Raw genomic sequence first — 26,167 nt, 5'->3', positions numbered from 1 at the left:
TGAGTACCAACCCTTAACTTCATACATTATCTCTAGGTCACAATAACTCGTATAGTTTGTTGGTATATTGCTGTCTCAATAAGCTTGACATTTTACATTAAGAGATGCTTGAAGAATAGATAAAATATGTTGCTACTTTTAAGTAGTAAGAGCTTGACATTTTACATTAAGAGAATTTTCCAAGAAGTTACAGATTTATGTCGCCTAGCAAGTTTAAGTCGAGAAAAATAATTATTCATAAATGATGTTTCAAAAGTTAAATATGTTTTCTTTAAAGCAAAGCCAACTAATTAAAAAAATGTTGTGAAAGATTTCTCCTCATGTTGACAGCTAGAGCACATAAATCATGTATTAAGAACTAATAAAGGTGATGTGAAATATGTTTCTTTAAAAATAAAATATTGCATGTCAAATCATTAACCTTAATGCACGTGTAATTAAAAATTCAAATTTTGAATATTTTTATTATATTATCACAAAGAGAAATATGCTCATGTTTTAATTTACTTGTCAATCTAATTTATTATCAATAACACTAACCAAACATCCAAGATGAATTATTAGTAAATAATATTTATTTCACACTTAATTCTTAGAGGCAAAAACTAGTAAAAAGATAAGTGAGCTGCACTTTCATTAAAATAAAAACATAGTGATGATATGCCAAAAAGGTTGCAAGGAAAGAAAAATTGTTACTTTGTGGCGACATGCAGTCTTTACTTTCAATCACTAGCGAGAAGAAGGTGAAGAAGCTTTTTAGCGACTCCTTCTAAAACTCTTTTTCATGAAGCGAAGCATGTGAATTGCTAATAACATTATTAGAAAAGAAAATAGCTTCTTTTAGCGGCCTACTTTCATAACCCTCTTTAGTGGCAAAGAAAGTAAAGCCAACGGCGTTGTAAAAGAAGAGTGAATGAAGAAAACATATCCTTTGTAGTAGAAGAAGCAATAAAAGTTTCTTTTTGCAACTCTTTCAAAATTCTTCTCCACCACAACATATGTGAATCCATCAGAGAAGGACGCGGCCTTAATAGAGAAGAACACGAAGAGGTGCCAGCATCAAAGTGGGACATTTATTTTGGTATTATAACTTTGATTGTTAGGATTTTTTTTGGGGAATGATCACAGCCGCTTATAAATGTCGCTATATATATTATATATATATGATACAAATCATAATTAGAAAAATTATATTTAAAATTAAAAGGTTAATAGTTAACTTAAACAAAAAATATACCTTGTTTGTGTTGTCATTTTAGTCCAAAGTCCAGAAGTGAATTATTCATATTGAAAAGTTTTATTTGTAATTTTCAAATTTTATAAAGACACATGAATGATATAAATATAATTTGTATAAATTGTTTTGAATGATAGAAATATAATTTGTATAAATTGTTTGGTTGTTTGTTTTGGGTTTTAAGATTTCTGAGAGGAGAAATCTTTAAATCTGTTAAAACAATGTGAATGGGGGATATAACAAGACTTAAATTTAAGTAATAATGGGTTAAACAAGATTTATCAAAACGACAGAATTTAAAGTCTACAAAATTCTTTTTGTTTTAATTAAATTCTTCATAAAATAGAATACCAAATAGGCTTTAATAGAATATTTTTTTCTTTTTATTGGATCCTAACAATACATCTTTCTGTGACATACTAATTCCTATCACATGAAAAATATAAAAAAATTAACAATAAACACCAACGAATCACAAGAAATATTCAAGTAAAAAAGAGAACCCATAAATTCAATTTCCGCAAAAAAAAAATATAAAGAAAGATAACTACATATTGCAAACATGAGCAACTAAGGCCTCTAACCAAAACAACACATATTGTCAACCGGGTTAACGGGTCAGGCTAGAAAAGAATATATGTCTTCCTCTACGTCCGAACTCCGTATGATTTCCTTCCCCATAGAAGATATTAAAAATCACTCAATTACCCGAGCAACATGAAAAAAAAAAATGCTTCTAATGATCCATCACAGTATAAGAAATCATAATATATAACTAATCCTTGATATAAGCAGATCGTAGACCAAATACTAGAGGTACTTATTAAGTTTATAATGGACCTAAAGTTGCAGCATCAACATAATTTTGTTAAGTCTTGAAGCTTGTTTATTTCTTTGAATATTTCAAGTTATATATTTGCATTCTAGTCTTACAATGTATGCATTAAGATTTTGTTTGAGATGGCTTTTTTACCGCTTCTTGAAGCAGCTTTTTAGTGCAAAAGATTTAATTTTTATACTAAAAATCTGCTTCAAGAAGCAAGATAAAAGCTGTCCCAAATGAAGCCTAAATCTCGTCTAGCTTTTTTCTTGTAACTCCATTTCTAATCCTTCTCATTGGCCATGGAATAGGATGAATTAAGAAAAACTTGGCTTTGTAACAATGAATGCCAAATTGAGGTTAGCGCTTTGTACCATATGGTCAGGTGGATAAGTTTGTCCTTATAAGATTTCATGCATTTCAGAATCATATAAATGCCATATGCTAATTGCTTTAATTCTTCCATCCAATGAACACAATGGAAGCAGCTTATACTTATAATCTCAAGGAAAATTACAAGGAGTAAGCATTCAAAAATGTTGAATTTTGGGACCATGTCCATACCATCTTATGAAACTAATTAATATTTATTTCATGTTGTATTATTGAACAAGCTATACCTACCAATAGATGATATCAATTAACATTTATTATATCAAATATTTTTCAAAATTTATTAGTCTTAAATTTAATAAATCTAAATTTATAAGATTCATTAAATCCCACTAAAATTAAATCCATTCAAATATAAAATAGCCGTTAGTGGATTTATTCGGATTTACAGGCGGATTTATTCGGATTTAGAGGCGGATTTACGTGATCTAAAAAATCTTTTTAGCTGGATTTACCTTAAATCCTGCATAAAATCTCAAGGCAAATCCGATACCAAACGGCCCCTTAGGCTAGGGTTTGCTTTTCCTCTTCGCCTAGGATTTGCTTTTCCTCTTCGCCATTTATTCATTGCTGCTTCTGCTAGGTTTCGTATTCTTCGCTTGAAGTAGAGTTTTGAAAGAGTAGCTAAAGGAAGCATCTTTGCCTGCTTCGACGACGTTGTTTCTGTCGGATCGGAAGTCACGACAGGAGCTCGCCGCGAAGGTAACGACATCTCTCCCGTTTAGAGCGATTGTTTGACTGAGTTTTGCTCAGTTAATGGCCCAAGAGACACCGAGGATGGAAATCCATTAGTTATTGGAAACCCTAGAAGGTATGATTGCTTTAGAGCTGAAGAAAAGGGCGGATTTGGGATATGCGTATAAAAATCTTCTGTGGTTGTTCTTTTGGGGATAAATAATGTCACTTTAGAGGCTGTTTGGTTGCAAATGTATATGAACATATAGCGATTGAGCAGATTGTACACGGTATTTCTGCTTCGGCTTACCGTGCTTGGATTGAAGTAAAGTTTTGAAAGAGTCGCTAAAGGAAGCTTCTTCGCTTCATTGGACGACGTTGTTTCTGTCCGATGGGTTGTCACGACAGGAGCTCGCCGCTCTCTCCTGTTTAGCGAGCTTATTCGACTAATTCCTGTTCAGTAAATGAACATAAGAGGAAATGAGGATGGAAATCTGAGTTATTGGAAACCCTAGAAGGTATGATTGCTACAGACCTGACGAAAGCAGCGGATTTTAGATATTTGCATAAAAATCTCTGTTGGTATTCGCAATGAGGATGGAAATCTGATTTTAGATATTTTGGATAAAAAAATCTCTGTAGTTGTTCTTTTGGGGAGAGATGATGTCATTTTAACTGCTATTTTGTTACAAATTTATATAAACCTATTGCAATCGAGCAGCTTGGATGGCATGCTGGTGGTATTCGCTGCATGCAACCGCTGTTGACATGCGCTTGTATTTTACGACTTCACTTTTGAGGGATTTATGTACACATCACTCAAAATTATCTCATTTACATATTTAATATCTCTACTTGATCTAAATATATCTACTAGCTGTGGTTTATATGTTGCTCGTAAGGGCATCTCCAACCTAAAAACTCATTTTTTCACTCCAAAATTATCTGGCTTGAGCTGATGCTTTGCTTTGGTGTGATTTCATTAAAGTTATGGGACCACCAGGCCACCAGGTGATTATTCTTCCACATTCTTATTACGGATGGATTATTAGGGTTGTTTAGCAACAAGTTGGATTTAGGAAATTCAATGAATTTGGATTTACTAAATGCTGAGGGTGCTAAATCTTTGAATTTGTTTGGCAACAAAGATGTTATATACTGGTAAATTCAGAACTGTTTGGCAACATAATTTAGTATTGAAAAGATGTAACTTATTAATTTCAAATTTAGTATATGATTTAGTGATTTCAGTGTTATCACTAAATATATTTACTAATTTATCATTTTAATATTTAAATTACATCAAAGCATAGCCATGAAAATATGTGTTTTGCTTTTAATAAGTTAATATTAGTGGTAGTTTTTATATGATTTAGTGATTTCAGTGTTATCTAAGTAAATGGAAAGATTTAGGTGTTAGATATATAAATATATAAGAATTTGAGGGATGTATGTAAATCTCTCAAATGGCACCAGGTTAGGTGCTATTGATCTCTCTCTCTCTCTCTCTCTATATATATATATATAATTTAATCCTTTTTTTTCCTTCATATCGTTTCAATCAATCTACGTATGAAAGAAGAAAAAAAGAAAAGCAAATGGGAAAATATGAAGACCATAGTTGGAAACTTCATGGATGAGGGGAAAGCTTGGAAGATTATAGTTTGTACTTTCAATGAGAAAGGACTACATTTTTAGAGTTTGTTTGGTTTCAAGTGGGAGTAGGCTTAATGCCATTGAGCCACATGGATGGCATGTGGATGGAATCCTCTGCGGGCAACTTTTGTTGCTATACATTTACAATTTTAGGTGGTATGCCTAGTAAAATAAATGTTTAGAATGGTGCATGACTGATACAGCCTATTTTCTAGGCGCTTCACAGTTATTATCCTTCTTTATGAAGAACCAGTAAGTTCTCTTATTACAACACTTGCTTGCTCTCTCTATTTCGTCCCCTCTGCCATTACATTCTGTCTGAGTTTACAAGTAATTCTGTTGTTCATTCGTACTGTTCTGAGCGCATGTCTTTTAACTTAAAGAGGCTATGATGGTACGCCCATGTAGCGTGGCGAGGAGATCTTGGAAGGTCAAAATATTGGCAACCGATTTTCCTCTGCCTTGATTTTGTTTCTTCAACGTCGTGTTCCAGGAAGTTGATTTCAATAGATCACAATAATACCCAAAGAAAGCTATTGCGTACATTCTAATTCTGAAATGAATATCATGATCAAAATAGGGCAAATTTGAGCCTCATTTATTCAGTTTGTTTTGTCTGCAAGAACCTGCTAAAAGTTTTTACGGGTGTTTTCATTTAATTACTCTTTGAGCTAGCGGTGTATAAGCATTTTTAGTGAAGATTTACTTTTTTAAGTGACTCTGTTACATGCTACGTTTTAGTAGCTACAACTTATCTTGTTATGTAATCTCAGATGCATGAAAATGCCAAGATATTTATTAAGCCTTGCTGTTGATACTTGTATATCATTGCCTTGTTTATTATTATTATTATGATTATTTTTCTAACGCACGTAAGCAGGAAGAAACAGTACCCAAGAACAAGCTCACCCCTTTCTCATGATCTTGTTTTTGAAGAAGTCCCGGATGCCTTGCTCTGATACCATGTTAAATTTAGAGAATTGGAAAGGGAAAAGCTTTTGTTTATTATAAAGAACTATCCCTATTTAAAGAAACAAATAAGTAGAGAATCATGCATAATTTCCTTAATTTAATCCTTCAAAAATTAGCCACCCAAATATAGGAGATCGGCATATTCAGACAAGCTTTCCATGGATGCCCATGCTGGTCGTGGGATCAATGGCCAAGGGATGGTTGGGATTTTAACATAATGAAAGGTTGATATTTACAGATACAATTTTTTGTTCAAATCTGAAGATAAGTTGTTGTATTTATCAGCCCCATATAGTGGCACCACAAAAGATGCTGAGGAAATATTGGTAAACAACTTCAACTATGTTTATCATTCTGCTCTATGTTATCTTGCCTGCTTCCTTTCCAAATGTGTTGCTTGTGTTGGCTTTATGGTGAACATCCCTTGTTGCTTCATTTGGTGGCAGGCTGGCAGCAATGGTTGAGATAGAGATTTTTGCCATCCTCAACAATTGATTTATCGAAACATAATTTTATTGCCTTCAAAATTCTGTATGGGTTGCTTTTCCCAATAACTTTGATGAAATTTATCTCAGTACTGTATCTTTTTCTTGATGGTTGGCTCGACTCAATTGCACCCCTATTTGTAGCCACCATAAACAGAATCTTCCAGAAAAGAAGTTGGGCAGTTCAAATTGCATCTTTTTAGTCATTGTGCCATCCTCTTGTGTAAATTCTGTGTTTATCAGTAAATTTGTAGTTATACCATAATGTTTTGTTGTAAATGTCTTCTTACATGAAGGGGCTATGTTGATGCGCCCAAGCGGATGTGGCAAGGTGATCCTGGAAGGTCTAAATGCAGGCAACCGATTTCCTTGCTATTTCATATTGCATGTATTCATTTTGATAATTCATCAACAGCAGCAGCAATGATATCATCATCATCATCATTGTTAAGTCCTGGAGTATTCGCGGCGGTAGAGTAATATAAAGTTAAATGCCTTAGCGTTGTACGAAAATCTGGCACGCAATCAGATAAGATAGAGGGTCTAGCATTTATGGGACACCAAGATTTTTATGTGGAAAACCCCTAAAAAGTGGGGAAAACCACGAGGCCTAGCCCAGTTTGAATGAATCCACTAGTATAGCAGTTGATTACAAATGAGGCCCTTCCTTGGGGGAAGATCTTAGCTTGATGTACATCTTATACAGTACATTACATGATGTGAATACAAAGAATCAATGTTGATGTGCTTGCTTGGTTTGAATGGCTGTAGTCGACGGGCGACGTAAGTCGGAAGGACCGTAGTCGGTGAGCGACGAAGGTAAAAATGATGGCATCAGGTAGACATCTAGTAATGGACATAAATCCAGCAGCAGCAACCGTATCATCATCATCATCGTCATCTTTTTCTTCAGACCCAAAACCAAACGGATTGCATGCACTATCATCCTTTATATTATTTTGATGATGAAAACTGGGCAATTCTGAGCCTCCTATATTGCTGTCTTACGATCAATTGAAACGCATAATTTTTACTTAAATGATTCTTAATTGGATTTGCTTTGCGATAACTGAATCTACATCCTACCATAATTTTTTTTTCATGGCTATGTTGATAATAGATGATTTTATTCTTTACAGTCAGATATATTAACTTCAAATATGCTTATACTTCTACCTCAATATTTCTCTCTCTACTGTACTTCTACATTGGTTATTTGGCCTAGTACAACCTTCATTATAGGCTTTGTTGTGTTCTGATTTATACTAATGGTTTATTTAAAATTTTGGAGGTAAGAGAGAATGGTTAGTTCAAATCAATTATACAACCTGCTGATATATTCTTAAATTTATTGCCTCCTTCGATGACGTTGTTCCTCTGTTGGTTCGTAAGTCATGACAGGAGCTCGCCGCGAAGGTAACAACATCTCTCCCATTTAGTGCGATTGTTTGTCTGAGTTTTGCTCAGTTACTGACCCAAGAGAGTGAGGATAGAAATCCCTGAGTTATTCGAAACCCTAGAAAGTATGATTGCTTTAGAGCTGAACAAAGGGGTGGATTTGGGATATGTCTATAAAAATCTTCTGTAGTTGTTCTTTTGGGCAGAAAAGATGTCATTTTAGAGGCTGTTTGGCTGTAAATGTATATGAACATACAGCGATTGAGCAGATTGTACGCTATATTTCTGCTTTGGCTTCGCGTGCTTGGATTGAAGTAGAGTTTTGAAAGAGTCGCTAAAGAAAGCTTCTTCGCTTCCTTCTCTCCTATTTAGTGAGCTTATTCGACTAATTCCTGTTCAGTAAATGAACCTGAGAGCCAATGAGGATGGAAATATGAGTTATTGGAAATCCTAGAAGGTATGATTGCTACAGACCTGACGAAAGTGGCGGATTTTAGATATTTGCATAAAAATCTCTGTAATTGTTCTTTTGGGGAGAGATGATGGCATTTTAAATGCTGTTTTGTTGCAAATGTATATAAACCTATGGCAACTGAGCAGCTTGGATGGCATGCTGGTGTTATTCGCTGCTTGCAACCGCTGTTGACATGCCCTTGAATTTTATGGTTTCAATTTTGGGGGATTTATGTACACATCACTCATAATTATCTCATTTACATATTTAACATCTATACTTGATCTGAATCTATCTACTAGCTGTGGTTTTATATGTTGCTCGTAAGGGCATCGCGAACCGAAAAACTCATTTTTCCACTCCAAAATTATTTGTCTTGAGCTGATGCTTTGGTGATGATTTCATTAAAGTTATGGGAGCACCTGGCCACCAGGTGATCATTCTTCCACATGCTTATTATGGATGGATTATTAGGGCTGTTCAGCAACAAGCAGGATTTAGGAAATCCAGTGAATTGGATAAATGATGAGGGTTCTTAATCTTTGAATTTGTTTGGCAACAGAGATGTTATATACTGGTAAATTCTGTGAAACTGTTTGGCAACATACATGATTTAGGATTGAAAGGGAGCATTTGAGAGTATAGATTTGGATTTCTTCAATTATTATCATGGTTATTGCGCTATGTATTTGCTTGCATCTAACCATGCAATCTGGTTTGTGTTCTCTCCGCATAACTCCATTAGTAATTTGCTGGGAGATGTTTCTTTGAGTTTGTTACACAAACTATATTATCCTTTTTTTCTTCAGGGAAGTGTGATGTATTATTGATCAGGTTAATGTGACCTGGATGCATCTTTTTCCTCTCTGATATATGTCAAGAGCGAATGCCAGTTTAAAAACTCATCCAGTGGGATTTAACTTTAGTGAGATTTATTAAATCCTATAAATCCAGATTTAATAAATTCTGAGGATGTTAAATCCTGAAAACTGTTTGGTACGACAAATCTTAAATCCTGTTAAATCCTGAAAACTGTTTGAAAACAAATTTTAAGATTTATGGCAGTTAGAAATTTAATTGTGAAGAGCATAATTATAAATTAAAAATAAAATTATAATTAAAAATAATGTGTTATGAATTTAATAACATGGTAAGTACAAGGTATTTATTAATTATTATTTACACTATTAATTATATATTTAATAATATATATTAAGTTATATTATTTAAAATAATTATATTAATATTTAATTACGTAATATATTAGAAATTATTCAACACACAACAACACATCAAGGCTTTATCCCACTACGTGGGGTGGCTAATGAATCCTTTTTCTCCATTGTGTTCCTATTAAAATATATTAGGCAATTATTCAATTTAGTAAATTAGATGATTAATTTATGCATTATTTCACATTTATTTTTTTTAATATTTTAAATTATATTACTTAAGTTAATCAATAATAACTCAAAGGCATCTAGGTTTGCCTTTCATCTACTCTTTTCGTCATTGTTGTTCGGTTTCGTTGCTTCGCAGGAGATGTAGAGATTGCACGCGTCGCATCTTCGGCTCCTTCGTGGCTGTTGGACTTTCACTCCTTCGACGACTTTCCCTTTCTGTCGGATCGGAAGTTACGACATTTTGATAGGAAGCAACAACGGGAGCTCGCTGGCTGCGAAGGTTCTTCCTTTTGCCAAATCCCAAAAATCTACTAAACCGAGGGATTTAGTATCGTCGGGATTTAACACGCGCACGAAAACTGTTTTGCTGGATTTAGCGTAAATCCGACTTAAATTCCCAAACAGCCCCTTGGGCTAGGGTTTGCTTTTCCTCTTCATCATTTTCTTCATTGATGCTTCTGCTATGTTTCGTGTGCTTCGCTTGAAGTAGAGTTTTGAAAGAGTCGCTAAAGGAAGCTTCTTTGCCTCCTTCGACGACCTAGTTCTTGTTGGATTAGAAGTCACGAGAGGAGCTCGCCACGAAGGTAACGATATCTCTCTCGTTTAGTGCGGTTGTTTGACAGAGTTTTGCTCAGTTAACGACCCAAGAAAATTTGAGGATGAAATCCCTGAGTTATTGGAAACCCTAGAAGGTATGATTGCTTTAGAGCTGAAGAAAGGGGCAGATTTGGGATATGTGTATAAAAATCTTCTGTAGTTGTTGTTTTGGGGAGAAATGATGTCATTTTAGAGTGTTTGGTTTCAAATGTATATAAACATATAGCGATTGAGCAGATTGTACACAGTATTTCTGCTTTGGCTTCGTGTGCTTGGATTGAAGTTGTGTTTTGAAAGAGTCATTGAAGGAAGCTTCTGCGCTTCCTTGGACGACGTTGTTCTCGGATGCGTTGTCCCGACAGGAGCTGGCCACGAAGGTAACGATCTCTCTCCTATTTAGCGAGCTTATTCTACTAATTCCTGTTTAGTAAATGAACCCAAGAGGCAATGAGGATGGAAATCTGAGTTTTTGGAAACCCTAGAAGGTATGATTGCTACCATCCTGACCAAAGGGGCGAATTTTAGATATTTGCATAAAAATCTATGTAGTTGTTCCTTTGGAGAGAGATGATGGCATTTTAACTGCTAGTTTGTTGCAAATGTATATAAACCTATTGCAATTGAGCAGCTTGGATGGCATGCTGGTGATATTCGCTGCATGCAACCGCTGTTGACATGCGCTTGTATTTTACAATTTCAATTTTGAGAGATTTACGTACACATCACTCAAAATTATCTCATTTACATATTTAATATCTTTGCTTGATCTGAATCTATCTACTAGCTGTGGTTTATATGGTTGCTCGGAAGGGCATCTCCAACCAAAAAACTCATTTTTCCACTCCAAAATTCTGGCTTGAGCTGATGCTTTGGTGATGATTTCATTAAAGTTATGGGACCACTAGGCCACCAGGTGATTATTCTTCCACATGCTTATTATGGATGGATTATTAGGTCTGTTTAGCAACAAGTTGGATTTAGGAAATTCAATGAATCTGGATTTACTAAATGCTGAGGGTGCTAAATCTTGCAATTTGTTTGGCAACAAAGATGTTATATACTGGTAAATTCTGTGAAACTGTTTGGCAATATAATTTAGGATTGAAAGAGGTAACTTATTAATTTCAAATTTAGTTACTGTTAATAAGTTACAGTTATAAATAATATAATTAGTAGTTTGTTTAATTATCAAATAATTTAATTAATAATTACAATACTAATTATTTAATTACTTATTTATGTTTTATTTTTGTAAGTATTTGATTACTATGTGTTCTGATAATTATTTAAATAATTATTTAGTTATTTTTTGATTTAATTAATTATTTAAGTGTTATTTTAATAATTTCTTAATTGCTAGTTATACTATTAATTATCTAAATAATCATTTAAGTATTCTATTACTAAAGCTTCTTCGCCTTCTTTGACAACTTTACTTTCCTATTGGATTGGAAGTCGTGATAGTTTGACAACCGATGCAATGACTGGAGCTCTTTCAATGCGAAGGTAAACATCTTTTTGACCTTCGCGGGCTTTTTGTGCCAAATCCAGTAAATTCATTGAACTATATGATTTACTAAATTCGGTATTTATATCAAAAAAGGTGGAAAAAAGTTTATTTAACTTGATGAGATTTAAGCGGAATTTTTTTTTGGGTGTTTGGCATGATTTAACATTTATCCTGCTCAAATCATGCATAAATCCTGTATCCAAACAACACCATTTTCGAAATTTTTTTTTTAAGATTTAAGGTTTAAATGAAGGAGAGAAAGTGCATTTTAAGGAGAAGTGAACATTTTTTGAATCCTACTCCCCCAAGGATTTTACTAAATTTGGGTTTTAGCTTTAAACTACACAACAACAACAACATCAAAGCCTTTATCCCACTGCGTGGGGTTGGCTATATGAATCCTTTTTCTCCATTGTATTTGGTTAAGAGTCAAAATCTCATTTAGATCTAATACAGAAAGGTCATTTCTAATATTTTTTAACCAAGTGTTTTTTGGTCTACCTGTACCTTACTAACATAGGTTAAATTTAATATATCTACTCTCCTAACCAAGTCATCTGAAGGCCGCCGTTTTATGTGACCAAAACATCTAAGACGACTCTCTCTTATCTTATCTGCCATTGGAGCTACTCCATCCTTTTCACGTATATGCTCATTTCATGACCTGTCTCTAAGAGTAAAGCCACTCATTCACATGAGCATCCTAGTCTCTGCAACACTTAACTTAATATTGTGCTTCTCTTTTAATGGCCAACATTCTATGCCATAAAGCATTGCAGGTCTAACTGCCATCTTATAGAATTTTCCCGGAAGTTTGAGTGTTATTTTTCTATCACACAACAAGCCCGATGCATTCCTTCACTTCATCCCATAAGTTTGAGTGGGTTTTAGCTTAAAACGTGAGAAAAATATGATTTAAGACAGCCATAAGATTTATGTGGCTTAAAAAATTATGTGGCTGCTATATACATGCCACCTAAATCTTGACTATTTACCAAACTAATTTTTTTCTTTCCTCTAAAAAGTCTAAAATGCTAAAGGGTGAGGATAGCATCTTTTTAGATGGATATGTCTAGTTTTTTATTCTCAATTTACTTTTGTTGGAAAAATGGATTAAGATATTTTTGTGAGCTCTTTCTTGCAGCTGGTTTGTTTATCAGTTTTTTGTAAGGTTGGATTACGATCTTGTACAGGTACTATAATTGTACTGTGCAATCACCACAACATCCTTGCATTGCGATTGATTTATTGCACCTATGGTTTAATTGTGTGGGCTTTTTAATCATGATTTTCCTTAGTTTGTTGATCGAAACATTTCCTTTTATTTTGGACTCAAAAGGTTATGATTGCTAAAAACGTGAAGAAGGGATTAACTTTAGGATTTTTGTAAAAAAGCTCTCTTGTTTGTTCTTTCAGTGAGAAATGATGGCATTTTAGAGGCTGCTTGGTTGCAAATGGGTCAGGCCCATGGCGGTTTAACAGCTTGTATAGCATTCTGTCTGAGTTTCTCTTGCAAATGTCCATAGTGGACCTATCCAGCACGGGCTTGGAGCTGATCCTTGATGTAATCCAGCTGAAATAGGAAAAATATTTGGTCAAACATCCTTGTGCTTGAACACAGGTAACAGCTCTTACATGCATATCCTTAATAACTTAAATATAAGCATTATTAACTCCTTTTTTAGAACTCTCCAAAGCACTTCTCTTGAAACTTTATCATATGCTTTCTCTAAATCAGTAAATATCATATGGAGATTCTCCTTATTCTCTCTATATTTTTTCCATCAAACCTCTCAAGAAATGTATAGCTTCCATAGTGGACCTATCCAGCATGTATCCAAATTGAGTTTGAGAAACATTTGTATCACGTCATAATTTATGCTCAATTACTCTCTCCCATTGTTTTAATATATGACACATTAACTTAATTCCCCTATGAGATTTAAAATAGTCTGTGGGCTTTTTGGTTGCAACTGAGATTTGTTTGTTGGTTATTGAGTTGAGAACTTACTGCAAGCTGCGATGCATTGTTGTTTGTTATTTTTTTTTCAGAGTTGCTTTGCATCTGGATTTGTGAAGCAGACGATGCTTTGGAATGGTTATGTGCACCCTCTATTTTTCACTATGTTAGCTGGGAAACACCTTTTTAATGATGCATCAAAGGGAATTTTTGTCTATTTGTGATCTTTATTCTTTTTGTAAAATTTGACTATAGATTCTTCCTAATACCCCTAGACGAATATTTCCCAGATATTTTTATTTTGGCTAAAATCCTTCAAAATGACTTTTGGGCCAAAGTGCCCCAAAGCAGGGATAATCTCTTATTTAATCCCTTGTTTTTCCTTCATTTCCTTCCAATTAATCCAATCATCTAAACACTTATCAATGTCACTACGTAGGAAAGCAGAAAAAAAATCGGAAAATATGAAAATCATAGTTGGAAACTTCATGGATGATGGGAAAGCTTGGAAGATTATAGTTTGTACTTTCAATGAGAAAGGACGACATTTTTGGAGTTTGTTTGGTTTCAAGTGGGAGTAGGTTTAATGCCATTGAGCAACATGGATGGCCTGTGTATGGAATCCTCTGCGGGAAACTGTTGTTGCTATACATTTACAATTTTAGGTGGTATGCCTAGTAAAATAAATGTTTAGAAAGGTGCAGGTGCACCTCCAGAGCTGCAAGCGAACCAAGCGTTCGACGTGCTACTCGATTCTCGGTTCGATTAAAGCTCGTTTGTGATCGTTTAACTAACTAAACAAACAAACTTGAACAACATTTTAAATACTCGATCCTTAAATAAACAAGCTTGAACACTTATATGTTCGGTTCATTTATGTTCATGAACAACATCATTTGAAGCTTCAACAATGTGTTCCTGGAAGTTGGTTTCAACATATTACAATAATGCCCAAAGAAAGCTATTGCGTACATTCTAATTCTTAAATTAATATGATGATCTAAATAGGGCAAGTCTGAGCCTAATTTTGATGTGAAACTACTAGGAGTTACGATTAGAAATTAGAAAGAAAGTTGGTTAAAGTATTGCTCATTTAAATTCAATGCTAGCACATAAAAGAGATCTAATTATTGTTTGAAATAACAAAATATTTAACTAATACCGACTATAAATGATTTAATTAATTATTTAAGTGTTATTTTAATAATTTCTTAATTGCTAGTTATACTATTAATTATCTAAATAATCTTTTAAGTATTCTATTACTTAAGCTTCTTCGCCTTCTTTGACAACTTTACTTTCCCATCGGATTGGAAGTCGTGATAGTTTGACAACGTTCTTCCTATTGGATCGGAAGCAATGACTGGAGGTCTTTCAATGCGAAGGTAAACATCTTTTTGACCTTCGCGGGCTTTTTGTGCCAAATCCAGTAAATTCATTGAACTGTATGATTTACTAAATTCGGTATTTATATCAAAAAAGGTGGAAAAAGTTTTGTAAATTTTTGGGCGAAAGATGAGAATTTCAGACTATAGATGTGCTGTTGTAAGTTTGTATCTGCAATTTTATTTTGTTTAATGAGAAAATTGTCGGGATTTAGTCTACAAAATGAATATTATTGTACGGTGCAATCAGCTACAGTCAAGGTTTTGTTCACTTAAGTTTCACTATATCATACTTTCTATACCTGTGGCTTTGATTTGAAGTTAGGATCTGAAGGAGGCAATGGAATCGGCTCTTTTTCCATTTACCTGTGTGCGATATCCTATGAGCTTTTACTTGCTGATGTGGTCTGCTTCCTCTGTTTATTACTGAAGGGAGCATTTGAGAGGATAGATTTGGATTTCTCCAATTATTATCATGGTTATTGCGCTATGTATTTGCTTACATCTAACCATGCAATCTGGTTTGTGTTCTCTCCGCATAACTCTATTAGTAATTTGCTGGGAGATGTTTCTTTTAGTTTGTTACACAGACTATATTATCCTTTTTTCTTCAGGGAAATGTGATGTATTAATCAGGTTAATGTGACCTGGACGCATCTTTTCCTCTCTGATATATGTCAAGAGCGAATGCCAGGAGTATCATTGAAAAGCGTAGGCGATGATTGGCTGCCAGATTTAATTGAGATTTAATCTAGATTAAGGTTAAATTGTGCCAAACAAAATATTGAAATGCAATATTACGTTTGTGTTAAATCCTGTTTCTTCCTCCAATTCTAAGTTTTAACATGCAAAATCCTGTGATGCTGTTTGGCTATAAGAGATTTAATTTAGATAAATAGTGTAAATTAAAATTTAACAAATCTTTGTGACGACAAGTTTTGGAAATTGTGTGGCATGAAAGAAGTTAAATATGGTTTAGTTCTTGTAAATTGTCTCGATTTTTTTTTTTAGATTTAAGGTTTAAATGAAGGAGAGAAAGTGCACGTCAAGGAGAAGTGAACATTTTTTAAATCCTACTCCCCCAAGGATTTTACTAAATTTGGGTTTTAGCTTTAAACTACACAACAACAACAACATCAAAGCCTTTATCCCACTACGTGGGGTTGGCTATATGAATCCTTTTTCTCCATTGTATTTGGTTAAGAGTCAAAATCTCATTTAGATCTAATAAAGAAAGGTCATTTCTAATATTTTCTAACCAAGTTTTTTTTGGTCTACCTGTACCTTACTAACATAGGTTAAATTTAATATATCTACTCTCCTAACCGAGTCATCTGAAGGCCGCCATTTTATGTGACCAAACCATCTAAGGTGACTCTTTCTAATTTTATCTGTCATTGGAGCTTCTCTGATCTTTTCTCGTATATGCTCATTTCATGACCTATCTCTAAGATTAAAGCCACTCATCCACCTGAGCATTCTCATCTCTGCAACACCTAACTTAATATTACGCTTCTCTTTTAATGGCCAACATTCTGTGCCATAAAGCATTGCAGGTCTAACCACCATCTTATATAATTTTCCCGTAAGTTTGAGTGGTACTTTTTTATCACACAACAAGCCCGATGCATTCCTTCACTTCATCCCATAAGTTTGAGTGGGTTTTAGCTTAAAACGTGAGAAAATATGATTTAAGACAGCCATAAGATTTATGTGGCTTAAAAAATTATGTGGCTGCTATATACATACCACCTAAATCTTAACTATTTACCAAACTGATTTTTTGTCTTTCTACTAAAAAGTCTAAAATGCTGAAGGGCGAGGATAGCATATTTTTAGATGGATATGTCTAGTTTTTTATTCTCAATTGACTTTGTTGGAAAAATGGATTAAGATATCTTTGTGAGCTCTTTCTTGCAGCTGGTTTGTTTATTAGCATAATAAAGCAGGTGCAATATGACAGTTTGATGTAGAACTACATGCTAAATTGAAAACTTGCACAAGATAGTTTAAGAACAATTTCAGATTTTAGTTATTCGTGATTAAAACAAGGTAAAACTCATAAATGGTCAACTCCGTTAGGCTAAGCCACACAAGAGACTAAGTTAAATCAAAACACATAGGAAAATTAAAACATTGCTTGTGGAGTAGTTTCCAACTTAACCAAGACATAACAATGAGATCTAATAGCAAAGAAGTAACAAATCTACGATTACTAATGGATGGCGATTAGTAGACACAATCTCTTGCTTGAACAAATCTCAATAAAGTAAGTAGAATTTGAAAGTAAGTGAATCAAGAAAGAAGATCACCTTCCCAGAGAGACATTGTGAAATACCACGTACCGTTCGTTGGTCGTCTTCACCAAGCACTACGGGGAGAAGAAATCTCTAGGGATCCGTCAAGGATTGAAATCACCCCGACGACGGAAAGTGGAGAAGATCCACGGAAAGTGGGAAAAATGCTGAAATAAATACATCAATAAGAAAATGACAATACTAAAATCAAAAGTACATCGGATAGATCGTGGCCGTAGATCTACGGCCACGTCGACGGTAGACTTTCCAACTGATGTCCCCATCACTCTCCCGGGGTGGGAGAAAACTCGACTCCGTCGAGTAAGAGTCTCTCTCGTAAAGCTCCAAAGCATCTGGGTCTGCCCGCTGCAGCTCCTCGCGGTCTATCCACGTGTCCTCCGATTCAGGTTTTCCTCTCCACCTGATCAAGTACCTTCTTCTTCCACCTTCCTTTGTAGAGATAATGTCATCACTCAAAACTGTGTCCACTTTATCAGCCATGGGTAATTTAGGAATGGTGGGAAGGGGGGGGGGGCAAATTTGGGTTTTTCAATGGTGGGGTTATATCAGGCTGTTGCAAAAATGGGTTGGGTGGATTGAAATCAGTGCTTTCGTAAGCAACTATATCCTCAATGTTAAAAGTCGGGTTGATGTTGAAATCTTCAGGGAGGTCTACCACATATGCATTGTCATTGATTTTCCTTAATATTTTAAAAGGCCCAGCACTCTTGGCATGTAGCTTCTTAACGGTTCTTTGTGGGAACCGTTCCGGACGGATCTGTACCATCACGGAGTCATCCACTTTAAAAGTTTTAAATCGTCGTTTTAAATCAACATATAACTTGTAATCTTTGTTGCTCTTTTAAATATTTTATGCAATTTTTTTATGCAGTTCATGCAGTGGGATGCAAATGCAGATGCTGACTCAGAAATCCTATGCCTAGAACTCATAGGAATCAAATCTAATGTTTGTCTAGGCTTAAACCCGTATACAATCTCAGAAGGACTTAGACCCGTGGTTCGGTTGACAGAATTATTGTACGCAAACTCAGCAGTGGGTAGGATAGTGTCCCAGTCTCTAATATGATCCCCAACCAAAGAACGCAACAGGTTGCCCAAACTCCTGTTAACTACCTCTGTCTGACCGTCGGTCTGTGGGTGAAAGGCAGTGGAAAATTGTAGCTTGGTACCATTTTCATCCATAGGGTTTTCCAGAAGTAACTAGTGAACTTTACATCTCGATTCGATACAATGGTTTTGGGTAAACCATGCAAGCGGACGACCTGATTAAAGTAAAGCTTGGCGGTGTGAGAGGCATCCGATGTTTTGGAACATGGGAGAAAATGAGCCATCTTGGAAAATCGATCTACAACTACGCATATGGCATCATTCTTTCGTAGTGTCTTTGGCAGGCCTAAGATAAAATCCATACTGACGTCCTGCCAATGACAACTAGGTACATGTAATGGAGTGTAAAGGCCAGTGTTCTGTTTACGTTGTTTGGATAACTGACATGTGTGACACCTAGCAACCATCTTTCCAACATCTCTCTTAAGGCTCGGCCAATAGAAACGGTACTCAACTGCCTCAATCGTCTTATCTCTCCCGAAGTGTCCAGCAAGGCCCCCAGCGTGGAATTCCCTAAGGGAAGTGCGAGGTATACAAAGCTTTTGGGCTTTGAAAAGGTAACCATCCTCCAATAGGAAATCTTCCACGAGGCGCGTCCTGCCTGTGGACAGGGAAGAGTAAATCTCTTTGAAGTCTGGGCACTCAAGATAATCCATCCTCATCTGATCAAAACCCACAACTTCTGCTCTCAACTCAAGAGTAGTCATCATTCGTCGGCTGAGAGCGTCAGCAGCTTTATTCTCGACCCCTGCCTTGTGCCTAAGAGTGTAAGTGTACTCCTGAAGAAATTCTACCCAACGGTCATGTCGGGCATTTAGTTTCTTTTGAGAATTAATGTATCTCTAAGCTTCGTGATCCAAAAAGATGACGAAGTCTTGTGGGAGCAAGTAGTGCCGCCAGTAGCGGAGGGATTGGATCACGGCGTAGAATTCCTTGTCATAAGTGGAGTAACGCTGCCTAATATCATTCAGCTTTTCGCTGAAATATGCTACAGGGTGACCCTCCTGGGAGAGGACTCCTCCAATTCCGACCCCCGAAGCATCGCAGGTCACTTTGAAGACTTTAGAGAAGTCAGGAAGTCTCATCACTGGGGCTTCCACCATTCGTTTCTTTATCTCATCGAATGCTCTGGTGGCAGCTGGGGTCCAATGAAAATCACCCTTCTTCAGACAGTCAGTGATAGGAGATACTATGGTGCTGAAATTTCGGATGAATCTTCTATATAAGGTAGCTAATCCGTGGAAGCTGCGAACTTCCCGGATGTTCTGAAGAATGGTCCAGTCAACTATGGCTCTAACCTTATCAGGGTCAGCAGAAATCCCTTGTGCAGACACAATAAATCCTAGAAAGATGACTCGGTCTACGAGGAAAGTACATTTCTTAGGATTGGCATAAAACTACTCTTTCCTCAAGACATCACAAACCTGCCTAAGGTGGTCCAGGTGCTGATCAACAGAATGGCTATAGATAAGTATGTCATCAAAGTAGACGACAACAAGCTTACCCATAAAGGGGCGCAACACCTGAGTTATAACCCTCATAAAAGTGCTAGGGGCATTACTCAATCCAAAGGGCATGACTAACCACTCATAAAGGCCATCTTTTGTTTTGAACGTGGTCTTCCACTCATCCCTGGGTCGAATCCGGATCTGGTGGTATCCACTCTTCAGGTCTATCTTAGAAAATAATATGGCACCCGACATCATATCTAGCATATCATCTAATCTCGGGATCAGTAAATGGTACTTTACGGTGATCTTGTTAATAGCACGGCTATCAAAACACATTCGCCAAGTTCCATCCTTCTTAGGGGTAAGAAGGGCTGGTACTGCACAGGGACTAAGACTATCCTTAATAAAACCCCGCTGCAGTAACTCCTCTACCTGCTTCTTGAGCTCAGCGTGCTCAGTAGGATTCATGCGATAATGGGACAGGTTCGGGAGTGAGGCTCCAGGAACAAAGTCTATGGTATGCTGAATATCCCTAAGTGGAGGTAACCTATCTGGGAGATCATCAGGGAGCAAGTCCTAACTTGGATACCATGCCGGAAGACACAGCATTGATGCAACTACCGCTATCCACGATGACCTTGCAGTTCTTATCCTTGATTTTTGTATAGGTATGAAAAATGGTGGTCCTTCGCCAGTCATCAGTGGGGGTGGGTTGGGATAGTGCACATCTCACCACATAGATGGGAGAGGTATCCAGTCTCTGAAGGCAATGGAGGATGGCGGTGTCCTCGTCCTCCTCAAAGAATTCACCTTCATCATCGACCTGATGGATTTGATCACCCTCGAGTTCAGGATCGTCCTCAATAATCTCCTCGACGATAGAAATCTTGTAAGGACTGGAGCATTGAGAAGCGATATGCCCATACCCCTGGCATCGAAAGCACTTGATCCTGGGATTGGACCGAGGTGTATCTGGGGTGGGTGGTTTGGGTCTAACATCAGATCGGGGAGCAGGAGGGCCGGTGAGTGGTCGGCTGGTGCTCCCAGGTGGAGGTCGTATGGTAGGAGTGTGAGGGGTGGAACTACCAGAAGGCCTATATGAGTGCCTAACATCATGGGACCGGCTTGGTTGCTGGGACCGACTCTCTTCAAGGTCTAGAACAATACTATACGCATTCTCCAAGGTAGTGACGTACCGGGCAAACAGTTTATTGCGAAGATCATCTCGCAACCCAGTACGGAACATGGACAGAATCTGCGCGGGGGTAGCAGCGGTCTCCCCTTTGCTTCTAATCAAGTAATCATCAAAGGATGCGATGTAATCCTTGACTGGTTTTCCACCCTTGGTCAGCCTATTCCACTTGTCTAACAGTCGGGGAAAATAGGACGGAGGTACATACTTGTGTTTTAATTCCCGCTTCATAGTGAGCCAATCAGTAATGGGATACTCATTGCGGGCTTCCCTGAGGCTTTCTAAATTAGACCAAAATTTACTTGCCCTACCTGAGAGCTTCATCTCCGCAAAGCTAACCTTCTCCGCAAAGCTAACCTTCCTTGCTTCAGAAATATTGTACCACTTGAAGAAACTGTCCATACCTTTGACCCAGTCCAGGAAGAGCTAGGGATCAAGCGTGCCATCAAAGGTAGGAGCATCCACTTTGATATTTTCATGAGTGGTACATCAGGGTCGTGAGGATGGTTATGTCCATATTAGGGAGCACGATGATGGGCACGAGGGGGTCCCTCATCGTGGTAGACGTCATCCCCGAACATGGACGGAGGTCTAGAAGGAGTGTAGGGAATTGGGTTTTCTCTAGCTCGCTCTAACGTGTCAAATCTCTCAGTGGTGTTCCTACGAAGCTCTGCTAGGTCCGCTTGATTTTCCTTCAACTGCTGGCTTATAGTATTCATCTGACCGACTAAGAGGTCTAAGGTCCTTCCTAATTGTTCTGGATCCATTCCTAGACACAATGGGAGACTTAGCAGGGGTTCTAAAGAGAAAAAAGCAGCTTACCACTAGGGAAACACACTTAAAATGGCATCAAATGATGCGGAAATCACTAGGACAGCAAATTACACAAAGGTGCTAAGGTTCCCTAAGCAAAATATTAGGTTAGGAAGAGATGGACAGCACTTAGATGACTAAATGATGAACCTACAGCTCATTGACCGGTGCAGGAATTTTTCTGGCAGCAAGCATAACATGAGATTTAGCATGAATCTAACAAGACTATGTATGCAGAAATTAGAAACAATAGTTAGGAAACAACCTAGGAAGTCTTCTAGAAAGAAATTCCTATCCTAACCATGCTCTGATACCGGATGATGCAGAACTACATGCTAAATTGGAAACTTACAAGGTAAAACTCATAAATGGTCAACTCCGTTAGGCTAAGCCACACAAGAGACTAAGCTAAATCAAAACACGTAGAAAAATTAAAACATTGCATGTTGAGTAGTTTCCAACTTAACCAAGACATAACAATGAGATCTAATAGCAAAAAAGTAACAAACCTACGATTACTAATGGATGACAATTAGTAGACACAATCTCTTGCTTGAACAAACCTCAATAAAGTAAGTAGAATTTGAAAGTAAGTGAATCAAGAAAGAAGACCACCTTCCCGGAGAGACGTCGTGAAATACCACGTACCGTTCGTTGGTCTTCTTCACCAAGCACTACGGGGAGAAGGAATCTCTAGGGATCCGTCAAGGATTGAAATCACCCCGACGATGGAAAGTGGAGAAGATCCACGATGCCTTGACCGTTGGATGCAAGATCGGAATCACACCTTGAGTCGACCATAAATCAATATCATGTAAAGAGAGAATGCACGAGAGAGAGAGAGAGAGGGAAGGAGGTGACGGTGGGAGGGAGGAGGAGGCTAGGGTTAGGCAAGGACTAGATGGGATGAAGAAATAATATTATATCTCCATACCAAAAATTATTCTCAGATTTTAAGTGAAAGTGGAGGAAAAAATTTGAGATTTGAATTTTCAAAACCATGTAATTAGGAGCTTTAATGGAGCATTAAAGGAGGGGGGACCATGTGGGAGGCCGGCGGCATGGAGAGAGGGAGTGGGGGTTAGCGGAAAAAGAGTTATGCGTTTCCAAATCCACTCCAACTAATTAATGATGAAAATTTTCTCAAATTCAAATTTGAAATTGAAACCTCATTGAAACTTTCCTAATTTGGCGTTGGACAAATTTGGAAACTTCCACTTTGAATTTGGAAATTCAAAAAAATGTGGAGAAGGCAGGAAGGGACCGGTGATTGGTGGAGGGGATGGCGGTGGGGAAAAGGGGAGGCCGGCGGTTAAGGTGGAGGCCGGCGGGATGAAGGGACGGTGGGGGTTCTTGATGATATGCTGAGGTTGGGCTTGGGTGGGTGCGGTTAGGAGGTGGTGGTTGGTGGTGGGGAATGGCCGGCGGTGGATGTGGGTAGAAGAAAAAGGAAGAAGGGAGATAAACCAAGAGCCACCGGAGGTGACTGTTGGGTACGACGAGTGGCCTATCCTAGGCTCCAACAAACTCACAAACTCTCTCTCAAGCTCTCACAAAAGCTTCAAGAGAGGGGATTGTAAAATCTGGGATTTACAAATTTATGGCATAAATTCCAAGTAAATCCTGATAAAATCCTAATCCCATGTTTTTGTTAATTTAATGTGATTTACGGCTGCTCGAAGTTCCTTCCGCGCGGCGTCGTGTCGTGAAGCTCGCGTGAACTTTTGACCCACAAATGCTTTCGTCAGATTATGGGATTTTGGCCAAAGAAGCGCGTGAAAGGGAGAACGTTACCTTTCACAGCTAGACAGCTCCAGTGTTGCTTTCCGATCAAAATGTCATAACTTCGATTCAACATGAAGGGGAAAATCGTTGAAGGAGCGAAGTCGAACAGCCACGAAGGAGCCGAAGAAAGCAACGCGTGCAATCTCTGCACCTCCTGCAAAGCAACAAAGCACCGCACAACAACAATGAAAAGAGAAGATGAAAGGCAAACCCTAGACTCCTTAAAGTTATTATTGATTAACTTAATTAATATAATTTAAAATATAAATAATTTAATAATAATAAATAATTAATAGTATGATTACTGCATAACACAGCTCACTTTGATCTAATGGTTGAGAAAGCTTATGCTACGAACTTAAGGGTTTTAAAGGTTCGAGTCATATGTATATGACGTATATATGAGTTTGTCTTTATTTGCCTAAATGTCCCAAAAAAAGTGCATAAATTAATTATTTTATTTAACTTAATTGAATAATTAGCTAATTTAATATAACTTAAAATATATATTATTAAATATATAATTGATATTGTAAATAATAATTAATAAGTAATGTGTATTTAATATTTCACTAAATTAATAACATATTAATTTTTATTTTTAATTATTAATTTAATTTATATTTATCTTCTTCACACTTAAATCTTTAAATGCCATATTTAACATTTATCATCTCAAATAATTTTTCAGAATTATTAATCTTAAATATTTAGTAAATCCAAATTTATAAGATTATGGAAATCCCATTAAAATTAAATCAATCAAATATCAAATAGCCGTTAGCGGATTTATTCGGATTTACGGGCGATTTTTACGTGTCTAAAAAATTCCATTAAAATTAATAAGATTTAGATTCTGGAAATCCCATTAAAATTAAACCAATCAAATATCAAATAGCCGTTAGCGATTTATTCGGATTTACGGGCGGATTTATTACGTGATCTAAAAAAATGTTTAGCTGGATTTACCTTAAATCCTGCATAAAATCTCTAGGCAAACCCGATGCCAAACAGCTCCTTACCTTAGGCTAGGTTTGCTTTCTTCTTCGCCATTTCTTCATTGATGCTTCTGCTAGGTTTCGTGTGCTTCGCTTGATGTAGAGTTTTGAAAGAGTCGCTAAAGGAAGCTTTTTTTGCCTCCTTCGACGACGTTGTTTCTGTCGATCGGAAGTCACGACAGGAGCTCGCCGCGAAGGTAACGATATCTCTCCCGTTTAGAGCGATTGTTTGACTGAGTTTTGCTCAGTTAATGACCCAAGAGACACTGAGGATGGAAATCCATTAGTTATTGGAAACCCTAGAAGGTATGATTGCTTTAGAGTTGAAGAAAGGGGCGGATTTGGGATATGTGTATAAAAATCTTCTGTAGTTGTTCTTTTGAGGAGAAATGATGTCATTTTAGAGGCTGTTTGGTTGCAAATGTATATACACATATAGCGATTAAGCAGAATGTACACGGTATTTCTGCTTCGGCTTCGCGTGGTTGGCGTGAAGTAGAGTTTTGAAAGAATTGCTGAAGGAAGCTTCTTCGCTTTCTTGGACGACGTTGTTCCTGTCCGATGGGTTGTCACGACAGGAGCTCGCTGCTAAAGTAACGATTTCTCCCCTTTTTAGCGAGCTTATTCGACTAATTCATGTTCAGTAAATGAACCCAAGAGGCAATGAGGATGGAAATCTGAGTTATTGGAAACCCTAGATGGTATGATTGCTACAGACCGAACCAAAAGGGTCGGATTTTAGATATTTGCATAAAAATCTCTGTAGTTGTATTTTTGGGGAGAGATGATGGCGTTTGAACTGCTGTTTTGTTGCAAATGTATATAAACCTATGGCAATTGAGCAGCTTGGATGGTATGCTGTGGTATTCGCTGCATGCAACCGCTGTTCACATGCGCTTGTTTTTTTCGATTTCAATTTTGGGGATTTACGTACACATCACTCAAAATTATCTCATTTGCATATTTAAAATCTCGACTTGATCTGTATCTATCTACTAGCTGTGGTTTTATATGTTGCTCGTAAGGGCATCTCCAACTGAAAAACTCATTTTTCCACTCCAAAATTATCTGTCTTGAGCTGATGCTTTGGTGATGATTTCATTAAAGTTATGGGACCACCAGGCCACTAGGTGATTATTCTTCCACATGCTTATTATGGATGGATTATTTGTGCTGTTTAGCAACAAGTAGGATTTAGGAAATCCAGTGAATCTGGATTTAGTAAATTCAGAGGGTGCTACATTCTGTGAAACTGCTTGGCAACATAATTTAGAATTGAAAAGGTAACTTATTAATTTCAAATTTAGTTATTCTCAATAAGTTACAGTTATAAGTAGTACTATTAGTAGTTAGTTTAATTATTAATAATGTAATTATTAATTACAATATTAATTTTTTAATTACTTATTTATGTATTATTTTTTGTAAGTTTTTTATTGCTAATTATTCTTGTAATTATTTAAATATTTATTTAATTATGTTTTGAATTAATTAGTCATTTAATTACTAATTGCACTTTTAATTATTTAAGTGTTATTTTAATAATTTCTTAATTGGC

At 36.6% G+C, this 26,167-nt stretch overlaps 1 protein-coding gene and 1 long non-coding RNA gene across 11 annotated transcripts in view; both read left to right on the top strand.

Annotated features, from left to right (window-relative positions):
- The first annotated feature begins 2,815 nt into the window (after window positions 1-2,815).
- The window catches only part of LOC110102165, a 49,518-nt gene continuing 26,166 nt past the window's right edge, over window positions 2,816-26,167 (top strand). For 2 of the 10 annotated variants that reach the window (XR_003703223.1, XR_003703221.1), the window contains exon 1: window positions 24,557-24,806. The gene's annotated coding sequence lies outside the window, so the exon portion shown is untranslated. Of the gene's footprint in view, window positions 3,153-24,553; window positions 24,807-26,167 lie in introns of those variants that run through there. The other 8 variants (XR_003703236.1, XR_003703226.1, XR_003703241.1 and 5 more) reach the window with 7 other exon arrangements.
- Window positions 12,342-26,167, top strand: part of LOC114581325 — a 40,590-nt gene continuing 26,764 nt past the window's right edge. The window contains exon 1 of the long non-coding RNA XR_003703242.1: window positions 12,342-13,221. This is a non-coding gene — a long non-coding RNA (uncharacterized LOC114581325). The remainder of the gene's footprint in view (window positions 13,222-26,167) is intronic.

This window comes from Dendrobium catenatum, unplaced genomic scaffold (genome assembly GCF_001605985.2).
Source record: "Dendrobium catenatum unplaced genomic scaffold, ASM160598v2 fragScaff_scaffold_1653, whole genome shotgun sequence".
Lineage (NCBI taxonomy): Eukaryota > Viridiplantae > Streptophyta > Magnoliopsida > Asparagales > Orchidaceae > Dendrobium > Dendrobium catenatum.
This window is presented reverse-complemented; position numbering and strand designations above follow the sequence as displayed.